At 41.4% G+C, this 25,584-nt stretch overlaps 1 protein-coding gene across 3 annotated transcripts in view; it reads right to left on the reverse strand.

Moving 5' to 3' along the window:
• The window catches only part of LOC128738173 (protein argonaute-2), a 119,256-nt gene that overhangs the window by 87,380 nt on the left and 6,292 nt on the right, over positions 1-25,584 (reverse strand). For all 3 annotated transcript variants that reach the window (XM_053833090.1, XM_053833088.1, XM_053833089.1), the window contains exon 2: positions 9,947-10,330. The gene's annotated coding sequence lies outside the window, so the exon portion shown is untranslated. The remainder of the gene's footprint in view (positions 1-9,946; positions 10,331-25,584) is intronic.

The following is a 25,584-nucleotide window of genomic DNA, read 5'->3' on the forward strand; positions in this document are numbered from 1 at the left end:
TGGTGGTGGTCTTTGGACCACGGCCCATTATGCCAAGAGATCACTGGAGGAGTTGGACTGGCTGAAGATGGGTAAACTTTAATCATAGGATTTGCCACAAAATTTCCGTGACCAAGAGGGGAAGCAGCTGATCACCAAGGCCATGAAAGAGTTGAAGTACATTCCGTCGTCCATCTTTTTATCGGCCATGTACCATGGCTATAAGATTCCGACCAACTGCCGTAAAGCCACCCGGTAGGGCGTGAAACCATTTTTTTTAGAAGGCTTAATAAACATAAGATTTAAGGTAAATTTGTTTCATTGAATTATTATTGTTTTCATCACCATCTGAAATTAGTCCATATTCAAATGCATGCGTTAACTAATTTTCCACTGTTTCACCTCCACGTCATGTCCCACCCTGGGGATACCATTAACACCCATGGTGACCTATTACAGACCCAGAAATGGTCTTCATAAAAAGACTATTTTCCGATCGCTAGATAGTGAAATTTAACGAAAACTTCCAAGGTCAAATTTCCTCGTGCATTTTGCGTGCTTTCTAGGTTCCACTTTCCGTGATTTCCAGGCACGGACGACTAATATATATCCTAAGCGTGCAACTGCTGCTGCTATTGGCTTCAAGTAAAAGAAACTTATGGCACTTTCTTAGCCCAGCTTGACGTGTAAAGACTACTAAAATACTTCCTAGGTGTTCAGTTCAGTTTTTCTCTTCGATCGTGACTTGAAAACAGCGTAGCTACCTATTACCCCCCCCCCCCTTCCTTTCAACTCTTCCCCTCCATTCTCAAAAAAATCCTTCTTCATTACTTTCCCTTATCGTCCCTTCATCAATTGTAGAATCATCGTTTCAAAAAAATATTAATATATGCCTGACCGCATTTCAAGGTCATGACTAAAGTCACGAGTTTGGTCAATTGTCATAGGAACGGAGCCTTTCTCCGAAGACCCGCGCTGAGAAGACGCGGACTAACACGCTTACGGACGAACAACGTCACACGCAATACCTTGCAAGTCGTAAGGGCCTGCATAGTGTGGTCGTCCTGAAAGTAAAAACAAGTTAGATTAAAACTTCTCGGTCGGTGTATTCTACAGTAGGTGGAGGAAGAGGCACAATTTGTCTCTAAAAATAGCCCGACCCATGTCGCTACGGTTAACAAGGGGGGTTGTGCAGACTTCTTTTGTCCAGCGCCTCTATTGTTCAAAGGTACACGGGTACCAGCGAGCCACACACCCTGGCACGTGTTGTGGGTTCAAATCCGGTTATAATCTGTGATTATAGTTTGGTTCGACCCATGCACCTTCCAGCATTGGACAAAAGATAGGAGCCACAACGACAACTTGTTAAGAGTACCTATTACCCCCCCCCCCCTTCCTTTCCACTCTTCCCCTCCATTCTCAAAAAAATCCTTCTTCATTATTTTCCCTTACCGTCCTTTCTTCAATTGTAGAATCATCGTTTCAAAAAATACACCCAAATTGCTCTAACTTTTGAACCGTTGCGTAAAATCAATTGAAAATTTGCATGGAGAAAGTTCAAAGTGCATTGTTTATACTGTGTGAGAGTCAGGTGCGTAAAGATATGAAAAACGCCGTCGAAAGAACAGCTCGTTTGCGAAAAGATTCTGCACAAGTACGTCGAAAATCAGAATCTGTCACACCGTGCCATCGGTAAAAAGTAGGGAATCCCAAATTCTACCTACTGCAAAGGATAAGTTTGATGTTACAGAGAACCTCCGAAAACAGAAAATGTCGAACTTTGCCAAGAAATTCTTAATTTGGCAAGCAATTTGTTCATGCGGAAAGCGAAGTACACCTTTCGCGACCCCCGGGCACCACAAACATAAACAGGTGTGTTTGAAAGCGTGTCTCCAAAAGCGATTTCTTCCTCTTCTGAAGTCTCCCAACTGTCCTACGATCTTCTGGTCGGATTTGACTTCATGCCATTGTCCAAAGGCATAAGGCAAATAATGTCGATTTCGTGCCGAAAAAATCATAACCCCTTCATACACAGAACAAAAACACCTTCTGAAACATCCTAAAGTAGTCAAAACAGTTGAGGAAATGAATAAAATATGGGTAAATATGTCGATTTTGAGGTTGTGCAAAATCACATGGGTGGGGTTAACGCCAACGTACGGGTATTCGGATACGGAGGCGAAATTTAATAAAAATAAAAACGCTAAAACTAAGCTTACTTGTTTCATTTGATGCCCTGAAAGTTTGATGACAATCGGATAAAAACTCGAATTTTGTGTGTCGCAATTTTATTGTGGCCACCCTTTAATAAGCGTTACTTCAGTGACCTTCTTTTATCTAACTTTTCGCTGTTTACCCTTCACGTCTTGTTCCACTCTGCTGGGGTACTATAAACACCTTTGTTTCATTACTTTTTTTGTTGTCCTCCCCAAAGCAGAGCAAAGCCTAGGTGCTACATTCCGTTATCTAAACTTGATCTTCTATTTTTCTGACGTAGGACTACGTCTTTGATTTCTATTCTTTCTATATGGGGGTGCATTTTAGAAAAACGAAAAGGGAACATGTAACGAAAAGTGGTTATAGTTTGCATGATTATAACTCAGTCATCTGTCAATAGTTTCTAGAGATATTGGTATCAATCGATTGGAAATTTTTCCAAAAATCCATTACAACACAGTAGATTACATGTTTCCTTAACAGACGTTTGATAATTAAGAAAATATTAGACGAATATTCATTATTTTCATTTTTTTGCCTTCCCACATCAATGCTTCCCTAGCACAGATGACAGAAATATATACGAGATAAGCTATGGATTAAGCTCCTTTATGATTGTATTTAATTTACGCCCTAGCTGTTGCTGCTTCCCCGGATAAGGCAACGAATACATCCAAATTCACCAAGCGAAACGCCAACAAACCGAAGAATCCATCGACTCATCCGCCTGCGAACGATATGGTTTTGGCTGCTATGCCTTTTGCTGCACATCGACATTCGGTCGCGACACATCGGCAGGAAAGGTTGTATTTGAAACATTGCTTCTGCTTGCCTCTACCTGCCTTTGCTGATCATCGTCATTCGGTCGCGACACATCGGCAGGAAAGGTTGTATTCAAAACATTGCTTATTCTGCTTGTCTGCCTTTTGCTGCGGCAGGAAAGGTTATATTTGAAACATTGTTGCAGCTTGCCTCTGCCTGCCTTTGCTGCTCATCGTCATTCGGTCGCAAAACATCGGAGGGAAAGGTTGTATTTGAAACATTTCTTCTGCTTGCCTGCCTTTTGCTGTTCATCGTCATTCGGTCGCGACACATCGGCAGGAAAGGTTGTATTTGAAACATTGCTTCTGCTTGCCTTTTGCTGCTCATCGTCATTCGGTCAGTGGCTTTCGTTAGAGATACATCGGGCAGGCAACTTTCGAGTCACAACCGTGGCAAAATTTTAAAGGTTGTATTTAAAACATTGCTTGCCTTACGGTCGTCATTCGGTCAACGGCTTTCGTTGGCGATACATCGGCAAGCAGCTAGCATAACATCATCATAGCATAACATCATAATTATAAAAATCTTGATTACAGATCCTACCAGTAGCGTTTGTCCGGTAAACAGTATTCCCACCATTAATCCACACACCAATAACCTATCTCATGGAAGAAAGTAGACAATGGACACCACGAGTCAGAAATTTGAGAATTCGAGATTAACAAACGGATCTTTTCAGGTCCACCATTTAAGTTAGCTGAAGAGTTGAAATTATGAATTTCTCACATGTAATAACACAATCCTTTAATGCGCAACTTGGGCATCTATAAATGAAATTCGTACAAAACTCACCGGCTTTAGCATTGGGAGACAAATTACATTCGTAGTCCTACGTCAAGCCTGCGCCCGTGCCACTAGGCATGGACCCTTGTACTTTTATACGACAGACTTCGCACTTTCGCAGCCAGCTGTTAGAGTGCAGGACAATTGCATGGCCAATTACTACGATCCTATTGACTCTAACAGCCTCTCCCAGTCGAGATTCGACATACGACGACTGGCTTATTAGGCCAGCGTCATACCTCGAAGCCAGCTGGGAGGTACCATGTTGTCCTCTCCGCCGAAAGTAAAAAACTATCTTTTTAAAAAAATAATGCAGAGGTTGGTCTAGTTGAATAAAGTTCTGTACGCATAAAAAGTGCTGGTAATACGGAATGCATGCAAAAATGTACGCGGCAACTCCATTTACAATGCAAATTGCACAGTAGTCCAAAAGGGCAAAAAGCTTTTTTCCTAGTTATTTTGCTTTCATTTTATCATTTATGGTCTTGAGCACTTTTGTTCATATGAATATCCCCCTTAATCTAAAACTGTCAAAAATCAAAAGTTACTATGATGAAAATTTAAAAAAAATACTTTTTCGTGTTAGGAAATATAGACATAGTTTCTTCGACAAAGTTGTAAATATTGTAAAAACAAGCAACTTTGCTGAAGAAATAAAATTTCTATCTTTGTCGAGTGCTGAACTATAGTGCATATTCTTTAAAACTTCTTTATAAATTGGTTTTTCATACTTAGCTTTTGTTAGTTGCATTTTACAAGAATACAATGTTCTAGGCAATTATTGAAGCTCTCGAAATACACGTTTTTGCAGAAGATCGCAAATCTCTTGGACCTTTACTTGCTAAGTTATCGCATATTCAACCTTTAAATTTCCATAGCTTCACGAGTTCATGGGGTAAAATGGGCCAAGCGGATCTATGAAATCAGCACTTCAACTGAAAGTTTAAGTCGAGTACTATAAACTGGTATGAGTTCCGCTTATCCCCAACCACCCAAATGAGAGTACGGCAAGCATAAGTTTTATGTGTTTCGCGTTCACGAAAGGCGCACAATACACGTCCATTTTTTGTGTTAGTAGATAGACACATGGTTTCTTTGGCAAAGTTATGGAAAATATAAAGGTAAACAACTTTGCAAAAGAAATAACATTTCTATTCCTATAGGGAGCAGAGCTATAGAGCATTTTCCTTGGAAATTTTAAAAAAATAAGTTTTTCATGCTTAGCTTATGTTGGTTGCATTTTACCAGAATATATGGTTCTAGGCGATCATTGAAGGACTCAAAATACACGTTTTTGCAGAAGATTGCAAATCTCTAGGACTTTTCCTTACAAAGTTATCGCTTTTGGCTCATGAAGTTAAGGAAAAATAAAGCTTAAATAAGGGATAACTTTGTAAGCAAAAGTTCTATAGATTTGCAATCTTCTGCAAAAACATGTGTTTTGAGTATTTCAATAATCGCCTAGAACCATATACTCTTGTAAAATGCAACCAACATACCCTGAATATGAAAAACTTATTTTTAACGAATTTCCAAAGAAAATGCTGTACAGCTCTGCAGATAGAAATGTAATTTCTTCAGCAAAATTGTTTATCTTTATATTTTCTATAACTTTTCCGAAGAAACTGTGTGTCTATCTACAAACACAAAAAAAATGGACGTGTATCGAGTCTTTCGTGAACACGAAACACATAAAAAGTATGCTTGCCGTACTCTCATTTGGGTGGTTGGGGACAAGCGGAACCATACAAGTTTATAGTACTTGACTTAAGCTAGCAGATGACGCGCTGTTTTCATAAATTCGTTTGCCCCATTTTACCCCATGGGCTCGTGAAGCTATGGAAATTTCAAGCTTGAATATGCGATAGTTAAAGGCCCAAGAGATTTGCGGTCTTCTTCAAAAACGTGTATTTTGAGTGCTTCGATAATTACCTAGAACATTGTATTCTTGTAAAATGCAACTAACAAAAGCTAAGTATGAAAAACCAATTTTTAAAGAAGTTTTAAAGAATATGCCCTATAGATCAGGATTCGATAAATATAGAAATTTTAATTCTTCAGCAAAGTTGCTTATTTTTATAATATTTACAACTTTGCCGAAGAAACTATGTCTACATTTCCTTACACAAAAAAGTAATTTTCATTTTCATTATAGTAAGCGGTTACTAACTGTTGATAGTTTTAAATTAAGGGGATATTCATACAAACAAAAGTGCTGAAGACCATAAATGATAAAATGAAAACAAGAGACACTAGGAAAAAAGTTCCACTTTTCGCCCTTTTGGACTACTGCGCATTGCACTGTGGTCCAGAAAGCCAAATTAAGTGGAAAAAATTGTTTACTCAGTAGTCGTTGATTTTATACTATTTACGTCTTAGCAACAAAATCTTAATTTAGGATGCCGCTTTTTTTGGCATGAGCTATTTTAGGGTGACCCTTAAATTAACCAAGATCCAGAAATTATCTTCAAAACGAAACAAGATAGAGCGATATTCACTTCAGCAATTTTATAGCTTGAAGTATTTTGAGTAATATTGCAGAAGACTAAATCCTTCTATCTCGAACCGTTTCCATATTAGAGCGATTTTCCTGAGTCAAGTTAGGGTGACCCTGCTATTTTGCGATTTTTCTCCATAACTTTTTTATTTTGCCTTTCTCGCAAAACACTTCTTCAGATGACTTTTGAGGCTCAATAAGACGCAACTTTTGGTGGAAAAAGGAATTGGCTATCTACTTTACTTCTACACTTATATCAATTTTTATGATAAAAATAGGCCGTTTTCAAATGTTAGTATCTCAGAAAGGTGCAAGCAGAATTGAAATCGGTTAATTGCGTTTGAAAGATCGTGATTTTTTGTGTATAATATAAGAAAATTGGAGAGTGGATTTTTGTCTATCTCAAATAAATCAACTTTGAATATATGTGGTTTTAACATATTTAAGTATATAAAAGTAAACGAGTTGCGCCATAACTACGGAACGCCTTGACTGTTCTTCAGCAAACTTGGTGTACATGTTTCTTGATATAAGTGAATCAGCGCAGGAGGTTGACAAAAAGGGGGTGGTCGCTAAAAAGGGAGGGGGGAGGTCCAAATAAGTAAAAGTGGCTGCGATCATCTTGCATTAAGGGACGAACCAACCACAGGCTGAAAACCTCTCAAATATAGAATAATAATAATAATAATATCTTGCATTTGGTCTGTTAGAAGTTGTACAAGTGGCTGGGAGATAAGATGAAGAGCGTGTGAAAAGATGGGAGGGTCACAACTACGGAAGTAGAACAATATAACGAAGGCTTTGTGTCTCTTTCATTATCTTCGGAGAGACGTACAATTTGCTGTAGACAAAAGGGCCGCTGACCGAGGAGAGTTAATCAAGGGGAGCAGTAGATATGTCTAAATGAGGTCTTTGTTTTTTGTATTATGAGAATTTGCAAACTGAAACGTAGTGTTGTGAAGCCCGCATTCGTGTGGTCCAATTTTGTCTCACAATTTTCTTTTAACGAACACATATGCATGAGCATTTCTTTCGGATTTCTTTTCTGATATTCTCATACACTGCGACAAGTTTTTGCCACAGTGTATTTAGTTATCACCTCCCAGTTGGCCTCGAGGTATGATGCTGGTCTAATAAGCCAGTCGTCATATGTTCGAATCCCGGCTGGGAGAGGCTGTTAGAGTCAATAGGATCATAGCAACTGGCCCTGCAATTGTCCTGCACTCTAACAGCTGGCTGCAAAGTCTGTCGTATATAAAAAACAGAAGGTCAAGTTTCGATAACGGAATGTGGCTTTGCAATGCTTTGCTATTTAGGTATCAGCCACGTTCGTTGCTTACGCTCGTCATTGTAACCCAGCAGTTGATACCTATCATCGCTCGCGGCCCGCACACTTACCTGTGTGTGTAAGCGAGGGTGTAAAATGAAGAAGAAAAGTAAAATCCGTATCCATACATCCTAGTGTGCCGCTCGTGCTAACGACCTATGGACAGCTCGTGAGCTTTGGATTCGCGGGCGGGATGTGTAGAAAGTTGATATGAGGCTGTACACTCGCGAGTGTGTAGGTAGCAGAATGTATGCACACAGTGCCAGCAGTTGTTTGGCGTAGGCTTGCGTCAGTGGAGTAAGCTTTGGATGCTATGCTTTTCACACTCGCTCGCCTGAGATTTTCAATCTTATCGAAAACAGATGTACAAGTGGCTGAAAGACAAAAAAATGGTAGCCTCTGATGAAAGGGGAGGTGCGAATCACGGAAATCCCCGTCGCGGGTAGAAAACTATTTAAACTTCTCATTCGGTAGTTCCACTCCATGATACTATGAAACACATATGATTTCATTACTTTGTCCACCATTCCCTCTGTTTATTGGATAGTCTACCGTTTTTAATGTCTAACCTCATTATGAAGTTTAAGTCAGCAAATATGAGGTTAAGTTTATACATTCTCTTTTAGATTTGAACCACGCACACAACTTATAACGATTTAAATGCAAGATAATTATAGCCACTTTTACTTATTTGTACCTCCCCCTCCCCTTTTTAGCGATCACCCCGCTTTGGTCAACACCCTGTGCTGATTTACTTATGTCAAGAAACATGTACGCTAAGTTTAATCAAGAAGAGTCAAGGCCTTGCGGAGTTATGGCGCAACTCGTTTACTTTCATATACTTAAATATGTTAAAACCACACATATTCAAAGTTGATTTATTTGAGATAGACAAAAATCCACTCTCCAATTTTTTGATATTATGCACATAAAGTCACGATCTTTCAAACGCAATCAACCGATTTTAATTCTGCTTGCACCTTTCTGAGATACTAACATTTGAAAACGGCCTATTTTTATCATAAAAATTGATATAAGTGTAGAAGTAAAGTAGATAGCCAATTTCTTTTTTCACCAAAAGTTGCGTCTTATTGAGCCTCAAAAGTCATCTGAGGAAGTGTTTTGCGAGAATTGCAAAATAAAAAAAATTATGGAGAAAAATCGCAAAATAGCAGGGTCACCCTAACTTGACTCAGGAAAATCGCTCTAATATGGAAACGGTTCGAGATAGAAGGATTTCGTCTTCTGCAATATTACTCAAAATACTTCAAGCTATAAAATTGTTGAAGTAAATATCGCTCTATCTTATTTCGTTTTGAAGATAATTTTTGGATCTTGGTTAATTTAAGGGTCACTCTAAAATAGCTCATGCCAAAAGCGGCATCCTAAATCAAGATTTTGTTGCTAAGACGTAAATAGTCTAAAATCAACGACTACTGAGTAAACAATTTTTTCCACCTAATTTGGCTTTCTGGACCATAGTGCATTGGTAGGTTGACATCAAGTTCATATTTTGTTGCAATTTTTTCTGCCTTTTACATTGCTTATCCAATTTTATTTTACTTATTTTTTTCACATCGGAATCAAAGACATAGACATTCTGAACTAAGTAAGTATAGTCAGTACACAATTCTAGGTCACACACAATTTTGGGTCGTTTTAACTTTAGCTGCCCATTAACGCATGAATGTCATACTAATTGCTAATCATAAGTAGCACTAATAATTTGATAAAATATTAGGTGATTTTTAAACGGAAATTAGGGGCTATATCTAAAAAGACCTTCAATTGTGTGTCACCCATGATTATGTACTGACTGTATATTTACTGTCCGGTAATACGACCCAGTTTCTACAAATTATGTTTTTTCTTGAAAATCTTGAATATTCATATCAAATTTAAACTGTTTCGGAAAAACAACTCAAGCCAACGTTCAGAAATATTGCTTTTTTAAGTTAAAAACTCTCGCAACAGCAATTCAATGAAATTTATTCGATTCTTTATGTTTTAAATGATTGAAACCTTTAATTTACCTTTTGAAAACATGAAATTTTCCAATTTACTATTGTACCATTCTTTTCGAATGCTTATATCAGTCTGTTTCTCAGAAATCATTAGTGCCCAAATTTAAAAACTGTCCGGCTATAAAGGAACTTCCCACTATATTAGTTCTACGTTATAATTTCCGTGTTGTACCGTCTAGAATTGTATATAGAATATTGTCTAGAATTGTATTTAGAAAGAATATGAATAGAATTCTAAAGCAGCAATATGTCCAAAATGCCCCCCGTACTCTATATATGAAAAGATGCCATACTTACTTGTTTGACTGTCGAAATTTATTCGCTCAATCTTGTCTGCGCAGTATAAACGCGTTCTACCTTAAAAGTGTGATAAAATGATAAGTACACGCAGAGGGACACTGTATTCCTCGTCGTCCAACTTAAAAACGCTACACTTATCAAAACACTTGACACTTAACTTCTTCTTGTTTGTTTTATACGCTATATTCCATCACACTTGCCCTACCGCACGCACTGTATCCGCCTAAGCACAGCGAAAATTTTGTTTTTCTTCTTCCACCGGTACGATATACTTGTTTTACTGTACGTACACTGCTATGATTAATCTTCTTAAAAAAATTTTTTGCCTCCTAGATCTTCTCTGACGCACCTGTGTGCTTTAAATCACTATTTTCGCAGTCTCTATAGGATGAAAAACGCAAGGCCCTTTCTTTTCATGCAATGCAATGCAATGCAATGCGTAATAAACGCAACATCACTTGCAGTGCCTAGATCACTTGTATCACTGTGCTGCACCCGGCCGGGTCCCGAAAAGAAATTCCGCGAAAGTCTTCAAGCCAGATGTAACTCAGAGACCGTGTCGATAAACTCGTCGCATCAGCGGCACCGAAAAATTCAGATTCACACAGGAAGGCCATATAGCCTCCGGAGACCGACCACCATCACAGTAAACAAACCTCAGTTGTAGGCCCGTCAATACCTACATTGCACACGTTCACGTCAACTACACAAATAAGCGAGGCGGAGGTGCATCGGTCTCTGCGGCCTACGACGGGTGCACAAATGTGTGGCGAAAAATGCATCACCAGTGCTCAGATCTCTCACACAGCGGCATTCGACCCCCGTCTGTCCGTCCGCAGCCCGGAATGGCCGCCCGTTCGCTGAGAATTCACGATTCGGTTTGGATCCACCACCGGCGGGAAGCGAAAGCGATGATGACGACGGCACAGACGATGGCGACAGCGAACAGCAACAACGACGACGACGACGACGACGACGAGGATAACGTCGCACCCGCACTGCTCCAAAACTCCCACTTCTCGACACTTTAAACCGTTCTAAATTTTGCGGTGTACCCCCTTGCCCGGTGCGCGCCTCCCACCCCACCCCTTTTCTTGTGCTCGTTTACCTATCAGCGTTGATTGCCCGACTTGTACACACATTCGATTGCAACGAGCTGGCACATAAAACGCACACGTTAAACAGTTTTTTTTTGTTTTTACGTTTTTTTTTTCGTGAACCCATTTTGGCCCGGAGGGCTACTTTTCTATGGCTGCACACTCAAATGGGAATTTCACCGCAACTAATCATAATAAAAAATAATGATTGATTGCGGGTTTTGAATTGAGTTATTTAACTGGTTTGTGTATTACTGCACGGAGGTAGATAAGTCCGGATAGGGTTGGAAACAACTTGAAGAATTATTTATTGATATTTTTTCTGACTAATCCAAGTTTGGTAACTTGTACATTAAATACAGTCATTAAAAGTTTAAGAGTTTTCTGATTTGAAAATAACCTCTAAAATGTTAGATTCGAACTACAGACAACGCTTTTCGCATTACTACATAATCACATAAATGATTCCTAAATGTGAAATCTTTAATTTTCCGTTTAATACAGGCACGGAATTAAATGGAAAAAATCATACTGCTAGCCCCGCAATTGTCCTGTGCAACAATCGTTAATCGCGAACAAAAGCCTTTGTTTGGGTATAGTTGGTCCAGCTATAGGTGCTTGAAAATACATGAAAGGCAATATTTAGTGCTTAGCAATTGTAGTGTATACGTATTCATCAAAAGAAAAAAAAAGTACAGATTTTGCGACTAGAAGAACACTCATAAAATGATGCATTCAGTTTTATGGTATTGCAGAATATTTTATAAATACTAAAAATGCGTAACAAGGTTCATCAGTAATGCATTGTAAGTAACAAAAGCTGTGGTTTTACGCCTCTCGAGCGACGTATATCCTAGTGTTGAACGAAATTGATACCAGCTGAGTGATAATGAACAAAATAAAACAATTGCGCAGAGTTACCGTTTTAATTCTGCAGGGTCTAACAATCTATACGAAACATAGTAGGTACTTGAACAACACAAATGACTTATTAGACATCCCTCTTCGTGTTAAACAAAGGTGTATTGTTTATAGCAATAAATATTCGTTAGAGCGAGTGTGTATAACCACTATGAAATTAACAAAACAGAAGAAAATCATACCTAATAGGCAGATGCTAAGAAGCATTAAAGATTGCGTTGAATATGTTCATTTCAACGGCAAAATATCCATCTGGTTTTAGGTCATCATGGTTCAAATGAAGGTAAATCATGCCTTCACCTTTGAAATTGCAATTAAATAACTCAATACAGTAATCCCCCCGATAAGGATGCTAATAGGGACCGCGTTAATGGAAACCGTGTTAATGGAGTCTACGTAGCATATGGGAATTGACTTAATTAGTTCCAACATGGAATAACTCGTGATCTTGACCGTATAGAACGTTGGTGTCTTCGCCAAAGTTGTTCAGCAGATCGAGGGTTTATCTTGCGCTGCTGACTATTCAGAAAGTTGCGGTCTTCGGAAAGGTTACTCAAATGACTGTCACCTTCAAGATGGTATGGAAAATAATGCAGAATCGACTCAATGAACGGCGCTAGTGTATTTGTGATTTTTTTGTGTTTGTCATAACTCATGATTTTGGTAATGTACAAGAAGTTACTTTCTTCAGTAAGGTTGTTTAAGTGACAGTGGTTATTTAACTGGTTGGAAAATTAGCTAATATTTTGCTCGTTATTTAACACAATGCTGGTCGCTTACAAAATGCAACGTTGGCAGTCGAATTCTTTAGAATTTTTTCACTCCTCACATTTAACTTGCAACGGATATGAAAAATATACCGCAACACGAGAAAACTGAATTACTAAAAGTGACATTACGTATGCCGTTGACTTCACATTTCTAATACTGTAAAACATAAAGTTGCTATTAAGTTGCTGTAAGTTTCGATTAAAATAGTGATAAAATAGTGATTAAAAAATAGTGATAAAAATGAAAATATAATTGTTCATGAATCATTAAGAATGTTAAGAAAGTAGCTGGAAGTGTGTTAACGTGACTGAGACTAATTGAATAAATGAATTGGTGGAATTTCTCTGGCCATTTATATTTGTTTATTTGTTTATATTTGTTTATTTGTAAAAAAAATCATCGGACACAAGGTTGTCTTCATGATATAAACACATATGACAGTGAATACATACAATAGTACAATTACAAATTTATCGTCTACGAGAGAGTCGTCGTTGAAAATTATTAGGCGTCATGTTGAAATCGAACCAACCGTAGAGTTCGTTAAACCGCATTGCCATAAATCGGATAGGGTCGTACAGTCCGTAGTTTGCATTCCGTCCCTGCAGGTGCAGGAAATACCTGGTTCTGAGGGGTCGTTCAGGAGCATACAGATTTAGTTGGCTCAGAAGAGCGGGGCTGTCAATATCTCCTAGTAGCAATCTAGCCAGGAACGTGGCTTGAGCGTTGGCACGTCTTCTTTCAAGAGTCTCCAAGTTAAGCAGACGGCAGCGTTCCTCATATGGCGGAAGGTTTCTGGGATCGCGCCATGGAAGACTGCGCAAAGCATACCGTAGAAATTTTTTCTGCACTGCTTCGATTCTAGTGATCCAAATTTGTTGATATGGACACCAGATCACTGATCCGAATTCCAAAACAGACCTTACAAGTGCATAGTACAAAGATCGAAAACAGTACGGGTCACGGAACTCCTTGGCGATTTTAAAAATAAATCCAAGTTGCTTATTGGCTCTGGAGATAATATCGTTGTGGTGTATACGGAAGGTTAGTGCGCTATCCAGGACGACACCAAGATCACGAATGTGATAGACGCGTTGTAACAAATGTCCTGCCATGTTGTAGCTAAAAGCTATGGGCTTATTTTTACGATGAAACGAGATGGCGAAGCACTTTGAGATGCTGACGGTAAGCATGTTATTCGAGCACCAATCTTCAAATTTATCCACAAGGCGTTGCAGTTCAATGCAGTCTGAGTCCCTTTTAATTGCTTTAAAGATTTTTACATCGTCAGCATAGAAAGATCGACAGCGGCAGAAGAGCTGATAGTTCGTTTATAAAAAGAGAAAAGAGCAAGGGTCCAAGGTTGCTCCCCTGTGGCACGCCAGAGATGTTGTTGAACGAGTCGGAGACCTCTGATCCGATCTTCACACTTAGCCTACGGTGTGTTAGGTACGAACGTAGCCACTTGCAGAACGGTGCGGAAACTCCCAGCTTCTCCAGCCTAGCAAGGAGGATGCCGTGATCCACCCGACCAAACGCAGCTTTCAGGTCCGTATACACTGCATCAATTTGCACCCCTTCATTCATGTTGCGCAGGCAGAACGAGACGAAATCGACGAGATTCGTGGAAACTGAAAGTTTTGGAAAAAAACCATGCTGGTCTGAGGAAATGTAGTGTTGGCAGCTAGCGAACAAAGCGTCGTTCACGATTATCTCGAGAACTTTAGAACTTGAGCATAACGATGTAATCCCTCGATAGTTTTGTACGTTGCGCTTATCACCCTTCTTGTGTACAGGGAACATTACTGATTCTTTCCATAGAGTAGGGAACTTACACTGCTGAATTGAAGCATTGAACAACAGTGAGAGAGGTCTAGCGAGTACAGTAGAACACTTTTTCAGGATACAAGATGGAATTCCGTCAGGTCCGGCCACTAACGAATATTTTAATTTTCCGATGGCAGTTTTCACAATCTCCTCCGTTACACGAAAGACGTTGAGGTTGATGACTTCGTTAGGTGTGTTTCTAACAGCATAAGCAATTTGTTCTGAGGAAGCAGGAGCACGATTAAAAGCCTGCTTGAAGTGAGTAGCAAAGAGGTTGCATTTATCGCGAGCAACATTGGCTTTACGATCGATTTAGGATGTAGCATTAGCATTAGGTGGATTAGCACGATAGATTTTTTTGCTGGCAGTAAATGTTGCTAGAGAATAAAATTGAGCGTCGAGCGTTCAGCATCGCAAGACATAGCCTGTATAAGAATACTACGTATACGCGCCGCGAGTGAGTTTTGCGCTATTTTCCATACCACCTTGAAGGTGTCAGTCATTTGAGTAACCTTCCTGAAGACCGCAACCTTCTAGATAGTCAGCAGCGCAAGATACAGTCTGTCCAAGCATAGCACATATACACTAGCGCCACGCAGTGAGTCAAGTCTGCACTATTTTTCATGCCATCATGAAGGTGGCAATTATTTGAGTAACCTTCCTGAAGACCATAACTTTCCAGAAAGTCAGTAGCGCAAGATACAGCACACATACACTAGCGTCAGGTAGTGTGTCGGTTATGCGCTATTTTTCATACCACCTTCAAGGTGGCAGTCGTTTGAGTAACCCTCCCGAAGACCGAAACTTTCTAGATAGTCAGGAGCGCATGATCCAGCCTGTATAAACAAATCACATAGACACTAGCGTCACGTAGTGAGTCAGCTCTGCGCTATTTTTCATGCCACCTTGTAGGTGTCAGTCATTTGAGTAACCTTCCCGAAGAACGCAACCTTCTAGATAGTCAGCAGCGCTAGATACAGCCTGTCTAAGCATAGCACATAGACACTAGCGCCACGTAGTGAGTCGGGTCTGCGCTATTTTTCATGCCATCATGAAGGTGGCAATTATTTGAGTAACCTTCCCGAAGACCGCAACTTTCTAGATAGTCAGCAGCGCAAGATACAGCCTATCTAAGCATAGCACATATAAACTAGCGCCACATAGTAAGTCGGTTCTGCACTATGTTTCATACCACCTTCAAGGTGGCAGTCATTCGAATAACCTTCCCGAAGACCACAACTTTCTAGATAGTCAGCAGCGCAAGATATAGCCTGTATGAGAATGTTACATATACGCTAGCGCCACGTAGTGAGACAATTCCGCAATACTATAATTCAATGAAAACCCGTTGATGTACTGAACAACTCTGTTAAATACACCAACCTTCTATACGGTCAGGATCACGAGTTATTCCACGTTGGAACCAATTAAGTCGATTCCCATATGCTATGTGGACTCCAATAAGGACGTTCGACCGTGTTAATGGAATCACTCGAGACCATCCTTATTGGAAACGTTCTTATTCGAAACCGCGTTATTCGGGGGACTGCTGTAAGTATGTTTCACAACGGAATAAGTTCCTGAAGTGAAAAACGAATTTGATTGAACATAGGATTTAGTTATTGGAAGGTGAATGACCCCACAAGAAAAAAAGTGCCAACCAGAGGGTAGGAAGATAACCGTAGGGGTCGCACAAAACTATTTGCGAATGACTTTGCTCCGAAATGGATATATTCACACATTTTTTGATGTTGTGTCTTTATCAAAAAACAACCATACCACGACGAAAACATTTGTCGTAAAAGAAAACTTTTGTTTGCGAGACTTAACCAGTCCTCATTGTTACGGTAAAATCTTTTTACCTTTGTTATACTATATAATAAAGGTTTAGGAATTGGTCGAAAAACACGAAATTGATCCGAGGCCCGGAGGACCGAGCCACATATACCAATCGATCAGGTTCGACAAACTGAGCAATGGCTGTGTGTGTGTATGTATGTATGTTTTTTTACGAGTAGGGAAATCTGCTGACCACCTTAGAAGATACGGTACTATCAGACACCGGAGAAGGCAACTCAGGGAGTAGGGTTAGGTATCCCGACCCACTAAAACCCTATTCGAGTCTCCGGCCTCAATCCCCCCTGGCACCACTTTATCGGTATTACTTCAGGGAGGGGCTATTGTGCTTAACGCACTCTCTTAAGGCCCCCATACACGTACGCATATGTTGGGTTGGAAATGAACAAAATGTTGGAGGGTCATTCCGGTCGAGCGGCGAGCCGAACATTTTCTTCTGTCAGTTTGGTTCGTCACACTCACACACCGGCGAGCGTGTTGGACGAACATGAATTCACCAACATTTTCGGCCAACATGTACGTACGTACGTGTCTGGGGGCCTTTAGATAACTACTATGGTAGTTAGGCTGTTTATTCGGTGTTGATCGGCTCTCCAGCGGTTTTGTAGCTCAAGTTGACCGCTCCCCAGACGTCCGAGCTGGAACACATCCTTTGGACTTAGTTATCCGGAGTAGTGTCCTGACCACTCACTGCCATCATGTTGTAATCTATTTCCTCGCGACTGCGAAACGAGGGCATTTGAAGAAAGCATGTTCTGCAGTTTCCTCTACTTCCGCGCATTTGGGACACGCGGGGGACTCCGCTTGCCCGAACTTGTTCAGATACTGTCTAAAACAACCATACCCTGACAGAATCAGTATCAGGTGGAAGTTGACTTCGCCGTGGCGCCTGTTGACCCACCCGGATAGTTCCGGGATAAGTCGATGTGTCCACCGGTCTTTTGTGGAATCAGACCATGCCCGCTGCCATGTGGTCATCGAGTCCGATCATGTGTTACTCCGTATGCCTCTCGACGTGGCTCCCGAACTTGAGCTTGTCGTCGACCATGACTCCAAGGAGTTTTAAGGACCGCGTTGACGAAATAGTGCAGTCCCCGACGCTGATCTTTGCTTGCTGCGCCGACTTGCGGCTGTTCACCACGATAACCTCCGTTTTATGATGCGCTAGCTCCAGTTTCCTGGAGCGCATCCAATCTTCAACAATGCTTATAGAGTGGGCAACCGTCTACTCAACCTCTCTGATAGATTCACGGTAGACTTCCAAGGTGATGTCGTCCGCAGAGCCGACAATCACAACCCCTACCGGGAACTTTAGCTTCAACACCTCGTATGTATGCTTCAACACCTCGTAAGTATGGAATCTTGCGGAACCCCTGCGGTAATTGGAACGCACTTCTGACCCTGCCCCGTGTTGTAGCATAGCACACGAGTCTGGAAATAATTTTCCACCGGCACTTGGACGCTCCACCGTAGATTTGCCTTTTCGGAAGCCGAATTAGTTCCTTGACATACCGTTTGTACCCTCAGTGTACTGTACGAGTCTGTTAAGGATAACCCTCTCCAGCACCTTGCCGGCAGTATCGAGCAGACATATCAGCCTATATGACGAGGGAATACCCGGAGGATTCCCCGACTTTGGTAATAAGACTCTGTGGGTTCTGTCGTTTCCATCTGTCCGGGAAGTGGCAAACTTCCAGGCATCTACTCATTACTGCCCCGAATAATTCGGGAGCCTCTAGAATATCCGCTTTAATGGCCATATTCGGGATTCCGTCTGGCCGCGGTGCCTTGCCCAACTTTAGGAATTTAGCGATCTCAATGAGTTCCTCGTTTGTAACCGTCGCTACCTCCCCAATCTCTAAACCGCTGTCGCCCACGTTACTTTGGATGTTCGGCATGGAAGCCGACCATCGTACGCTATGGTCTGAGATACTGGAACGTCGGCCATGGGACGACTCAGCGGCCTGAGGTCAGGGCCTTGGCTCGTGGCGCGGAAAGAGGGCCTCGATGATCCGCTCCAGCATCTCTGGCGATCGCTCTGCGGGCGACATCACGCCCTAGGTCTTTGCTATTACGACCCTGTAGACATCACCCCACGGGTTCGCATTGGCACTAGCACATAACCTTTCAAAGCAGGCTCGCTTGCTAGCTTTTATCCAATTCTTAAGCGCTGCGTGTGCAGTAACAAGTGCTACTCGACATTCTGCCCTGCCTTCGTCCGAACGAGTTCTTTGCATAATTCTCCACGCACGAAAGCACGCTCCGCGGAGTTCCGTAATTTCTTCTGTCCACCAGTAAGCCGGTAACCTACCATATCTAGATCGGCGTTTCCTAGGCATGGTGGCGTCACACGCTCGCGACAGTACCTCAACCAAATGATCAGCGTTCGGATCAGGCATATCGCGGTCACCGCACTCTCTTCGGATCGCTTCCACAAATACTTTGGAATCGAAGTATGATGTCTTCCGTCCGCGGGTGGTTGGAGTGTAGCCGTTTCATTATCTGACCGACACCATAGCGGACCGCCTGATGGTCACTGTGAGTGTAGCCATTGTCTATCTTCCAGTCTCCTATCAGACCAGAACTGCCGAATGTCACGTCGATGATAAACTCTGCACCATTCCTACTGAAGGTACTTGTGGTGCCGACGTTGACCAGGTCTACGTTGAGTTTTGCCAGAGCCTCAAGCAGAATCCGAACCCTACGGTTCGTGCGACGACTTCCCCACTCTACCGCCCAAGCGTTGAAGTCGCCCGCCACAACCACCGTCAGCACGACTGATACTTGGTAACATCCGCGTGAACTGCTCGATAGACCAACTCGGCGGAGCATTACAGCTGCAGTAGAACACTCCACACACTTTGGCAACCGCAAATCCCTCGTCTGTAATTGACACAACCTCTTGAACAGGGAACCTGGTTGTCGTCCATATAGCCGCCGTCGTGGACCTATCCGAGACCCAGTTACCGTTTCCGGAAGGGATACGGTATGGGTCCGAGATGATGGTAATGTCCGTCAACGGCTCAGTAACTACTTGGTACAACAGCTGCTGGGCCTCGTAGCAGTGATTCAAGTTTAGTTGCGTTACCTGCACTACGCCCGTGTTTTAGTTGCGGGCGCGCCTGCCGGATACTATGGCCGTCCTGTTGTGTGCTTAGCGTCCCGTTGGCCGGTACATATCTGGCACTTGGGCGGCGCAGTACAGTTCCTCGCTGTATGGCCCGCAGCGCCACATCTCCTACACAGGTGGCTTCGGTCTGGCCCCTTACAGCTCCAGGACTTGTGCCCCCGCTCAAAGCACCGGAAGCAGGCCTCACTGGCGGCTGCAATACGTTCCCCTAGTAGCACAGTTGTTGCAAAACAGTTGTGTCAACCGCCATGTAACTAATTTTAGTCATAAATGAGTTGCTGCAACTAAAACTGCCAAATATGTGCTGCTTGGGTCAGTGGGCATACGAACCATCCCACCTTCAGCTTAGCCACTTTCAGGGCTGCATTTCTGTCTACCAGTGGAAGTCTTATAGTTACTACCTGGGTCCCCGCCGGTCCCTTAAGCAGATGAACTGCCTCGGTAGTCACCACCACGTTACATCGCTCCTTGAGAGCTCATACTAGTTCACCCGCTTCAGTGATCTCGTCCAGGTTTTTAAGCTGGAGAGTCATCTCGGGCGTTAGTGCGCGAATCTGTACGCTATCGCCGAGGACCTTTTCTGCCAGCACTTTGTAGGCAGAACCTTCCTCTGATTTTTTAATTTTTGATTGTACGGTGTGTTTAAAAAAAGAAAAAGCTGTGCACTCCAAGTCACAATGTGGAGCTTTATCTTTCTTTCGAAAAAAAAACATTATTTTTATTTCAAATTTTAGGACCCAATTTCTATTTTTTGTTTTTCATATCTAACGTTCTACCCAGTTATTTTTTCATTTAAGATATATTACAAAATTGAAATCAAATATGTAAATTACTCATTGACAATTTGTCATTTTGTTCGAGGTATCCTTTTCCTTCCTTCTTAAGAGGACATGAACGACTAAAAAATTTGAAAAAATCATTATTTTTTTATTTTAGATTTTGATTCTGCAATCTTTTCCGCTTATTTTGATACTAAATTTGTAATGATCCGACCATGGGAAGTGGTCGAAAAACGATCATAAACATAAGCATTCCAGTGCGGCGTGGAACAATTTCGGCGGAATAAAACGTCGCTCCTAGAAAACCACGATTTTCAAACTTTATGTACCTTTTTCTCAGAAACTACACAACGTATTGGAACAAACTTTTTTTTTAAGACTTTTATAACTTTTCTGTTTCATAAACAAAACACAGCTTGAGAAAAACGAAAAAGAAGGAAAATAGATGCCTGAAAAAATAAAATTTTGTCTTCTTTTTCAAGATTGTGAAGGGAGGGGGCCCTACTAGCACAGATGGTATAAATCAGTTGTAACAACCGAAATACGACTAATTTCAGTCATAAATAAGTTGCTGTAACTAAAAATGTCAAAAGTGTGCTACTTGAGGGGTGACAAAAACTTTAAAAATAATTTGCAATGGCCTGAATAAAAGAGAAATTAAGGTGTTGATAAAATTAAATGTCGTCTACAAATATTTACACACCCTAGCAAAAAAATATAATTATTGCACGCAGTACGTTCTTATGAATTTTACTGCTAAATGAGAATTTTGAGGAATAAGCAACTAGTATTTAAAAATATAGTCAACTTAATTATAGATGGTACTAAGAAATTAAATTATTGTTATTGTTGTATTAGAAAGGCTAGGTCACACTGCTAGGTGGATTAATTCTGGTTTTTTTTTCATTTCTGTTACGGCAACGTATACGAAACTATCCAACACACTATCAGTAGTAGTTTTGCTACAACTTGCACTGCATTTCATTTTGCTATAATCGCTATTGAGTGAAAGATATATTACTGGTCATAAGAAAAATGTTACCTTCAAAAGTGTGTAATCGACCATAAAAGCGCAATTTTAAATTGAATCGTTTCGGTACCTTCGGCGCACTTTTCAATCATATCCCAAGCAATAATGGCGTCGAAGAAATCGAAACGAATCAATCTAAAATAGCCTTTTTATGAGCGATTCTCTCATTTCTGAAAGGTAAAATTTTCCTTGAAATCAGCAATACTGGTTACCATTAATTTTATGCGTACTACATCTCTAATTATAGCCATCTCTTGGCGAGATCCCACTGACTGCGTTCGTCTGACCAGTAGTACACTTAACTATAAGAGTGACTTTTGCACTGTCAAGGTCAAGAACCTTGATCGGGGTACTATGGAATTCAGCATGAAGGAAGGAGAAATGAAAGGTCTGAGAATAAACCCGCGCGAAAGTCGTGTGTCTAATTAGATCAACATTTGGGTGTTTACGCCAAAAGAATCGAGCTGCGTTGTTCTGGAACATTCAGAATAAACCCATGGCCCAGGAATGGACTAGCATCTAGCAGAATTGCGATAACTCATACTGCTTCGTGGGGAATTTTTACAACCAAATAGTGTAGTATATCTAATGCTTAGCTATGATACTTGAGGTAAAGCAGTCCTAATAGCGAAGTATGTAGAATTTAAAATGAAAAACTGAGCCTTTATGTGATCCGCTTAGGGCCCATACCCATAGAGGTTCAATTAGCTAAGCTGGTTGTTCTTGTTTAATTTCCTAGCAACATATTAGTTTTACATCTCGGCTAACATGAAAGCACAGTTAATCATTCATTCCCATTTCCGCGAAAGGAAAGCTTCACATGGTTAAGCCCAGCTATCCGGTTTGATGTGTGGGTCACAAAGCGCTCAGACAAGGCCTCCCACTCTACCACCAGCGCACCGGCAAAGGGAGGTCACTTTCGCAGTTCGCAGTTTTCTGTTCGCCAGGCACAGTATGAGACTCCGTAAAATCATGAAAAGACGCTCGAAGCAGCGAAAAGAAATGCAAACCGTCGTCATCGTGGTACCACCTATAATTGCAACGACAAAATTGCACTCTGCAACTCCGGGCAATGCCGTGCGCACGTAATGCGTTTTGCGGTTCGCTTGCTTTGTAACGCACCAAAACATTGTAACTGACACGACCTGGTGGTAGGGTTTCCTATTTTTGTCCTGTTCGTAGTTCGAACTGTATGCCTGGAGTGGACACTTTGAATAGGGCCACTTCGAAAGGGTCACACTCCGTGTATGCAGAGATTATGCACACTATAAGTATAACCAACTGGTGTGACGGAGCCAATACGTGGCTACATGAGTACATACCAGGAATCCCCTTATCAGCAGCGGACTTACTCCGGTCGGGTAGATGGCGATGCCCGCTGACAGGGTATTCTTCAAGATAATACAACCGTGCAACCGAAGAGCTGCGAAACGTTAATTCTAGTGGTGTTTACGTAAATACACACAGCGATAAATATCGGTCGTCACTTGGCTCAACTTGCCTGCCTGTGGTTCGATGATGATTTATTTATTTATTTTTTAATCTGCACGGGAAAGGTATCGTAGGTTTCACGCTGTTTCAGCTTTTCTCAGCAGATAAGGCTTAAAATGTATTGTTCATGACAGAGCGGTTGGCTCAATGTCTCGTTGCTGTTAATGTGAACTAGAAAGTATGGATATTTAGTATATTTTTTACAACTGTTCCAACTGTTATTATTGTAATGCAGTTTTCAAACATCACTTTGCCCGAGTTAAAAAAACTTTAGGGTTAACGAAAAAGTAGCTCGATCTTCTAGGATTTCGGTGAACATTTTTTCCATGATAGTTCGTAAATTGTGCAAGCACCAATTAGAGAAAGTACCTACGTCCGTCATTACGTCAGTACGTCATAGTTCTTATGGCAAGAAACAGTTTAAAAACAGTTAAAAAAATAGTGAAAACAGCACTGTTCCTAGGTTACTCCCCTGAGGAACATTTGACAAGCTAACGAAGCTGTTTAATCCAACGTTGCCTCATTTGGCGCACAGCTAATGAGGTAAAATTTTAGCCGTTTATTAAAATGTATTGAAACACCAAGACGCTCAATTTTAGTCAAAAAGAAGGAACTGATTGAGCTAGGGGACTTTAATGCTACGCCAGATCAAAAACGGAAGCAAGAAGGATAAGGCTAAAAATCAATGCCAGTAGTCCTTTACGTACTTGAAACTGTAACTTTGCTTTCGAAAGACATACTTGTATTAGCCGTATTTGAACGGAGAGTGTTGAGGACTATTTATGGCGCGGTACAAATAGTAAGAGAAGAGTGGCGCAGCTGTATGAACTACGAGGTGCAGGCTCAGCTTGAAGAGATTCCCGTCGTACGCCTGGCGAAAGTCAGGAGACTACGGCTCTGTACTGCTAGAGAAGAAAAAGGAGAACTTTAATATTAACTTAGTTAGTGATGAACTAACCATTTTCATAATATAACCGCCCAGTTAGCTTCGAGGTACGATGCTGGTCTAACTAGCCAGTCGTCGGATGTTCGAATCTCGGTTGGGAGAGGCTGTTAGAGTCAATAGGATCGTAGCACTGACCCCGCACTGTCCTGTATTTTAACAGCTGGTTGCGAAATCTGTCGTATAAAAACAGAAGGTCCAATTTCGATAACGGAATAAGCATCCAGGCTTTGCTTTTGGCTATGCCCTGCAACCAGATTATGGAGAAACCGTAAATTTCCCAGGAATTCAATTTCTTCTCTCCGTATCCGGTACACGCGCAGAGTCGGCACAATCCTTGATTTTCCACTAGCGTACGTCAGTCCCTGCTCGAGCATGACTTGGCGTACAAGGACTGGTTGCAAGCTCCAACGCATTTGAGTGAAACGACGACGATACAAGGTACTGCGGAATTGTGCTAACATGAAAATAACTCTGGTCAGCTAGCAGCACCTAGTATTTAGCAGAAATAGTCTTCAGGATAGCAGAGATTCGTTGAAAATCCTATAGCAGCGAGTGAAGTGTCTTGGGGTCGGCAAGGATAAACAGTATGGTTCCTATTAGTTCGATCCGGATGATGATTCTCAGCTAATTTTCCGAACAGAGCCTATCGAAAACCAACATTCGTGAGATAAGCACCACCCAGGTAACCAATATGCATTAATAAAAGTAGTAAATCAATCGTTTATTAGCATCCCTGGCATTCTATACTGCAGGTTGCTGTTTATCAGCCTTTTGATTGCATCACTGTTGTAAATTGGCATCCACAATTCTATTTAAATTCTTCTTGTCGGTAACTAGCTGCAAATAAGCATTGTCAGCACTATAAGAGGGCTAGCAGTAAAGTAGCCGCATATTTTGTCAAAATAGCATTTAAGTAGCATTTAAGGGAACTTAAATGCTTATTGGGTTGCATTGAAATTGCATTGGAAATGCTTATTGGTTACCTGGGCAGCATCATTACACAGTTTTTCGTTTCAACAAAGGCATTACTGAGTTACTGGAAAATCGAGAACGTCATTTCGGGCATAAAGTCTAACGCTGTCGGGAAGGACCATTCACCGATTAACTCCGCAAAGTTCTTTCTATCGTTGCATTTGTCCCGCACGTTACATATCTATATAAAATGTTTGTAGAAAGTTGCCCCTTCCCTGACTCCTAAAACCTCGCTGAGGAAAAACGTAGACTTTACGTGTTATCGAAGGCTTTTGAGAAGCTTTAAAACAGCAAATGGCATCCTACATAGAAGAATGTATGACAGGTTTCCGTAAAACATAGAGCATGAAAACCGACTGTACGTCGAATTTTTACCGTCCGACAGATCTTGCAGAAATGTCGGGAATACAATGGGCCTAACGTATCACATCTTTATTAACTTCAACGCAGCGTACGATACAGTCGATCGAAATCAGCTACGGGAGATATCGCACGAACATGGGATTCCAGATAAACGGACATGACTGATCAGAACTACATTGGATCCAGTGTTGTGTTTCTTGCGCATCTCGAGGACACTCTTGAGTCTCTTCGAGGCTCACCGGGTGCTGAGATGCTTTTCAAGATCGCTCTTGAGTGGGCGGGGATCAAAACAAGAGGCACGATTTTTAGCAAAGGAAGCAAACTCCTTAGCTTCGCAGATGCCTTTGATAGCATAGTCAGAAGCTTTGCGACAGCTGACTCAATCTATGGCAGGCCAGAGGCGGAGTGTAGAAGGATCGAGCTAAAAATCAAAAGCTACGCGCCTTCCATG

This window comes from Sabethes cyaneus, chromosome 2 (genome assembly GCF_943734655.1).
Source record: "Sabethes cyaneus chromosome 2, idSabCyanKW18_F2, whole genome shotgun sequence".
Lineage (NCBI taxonomy): Eukaryota > Metazoa > Arthropoda > Insecta > Diptera > Culicidae > Sabethes > Sabethes cyaneus.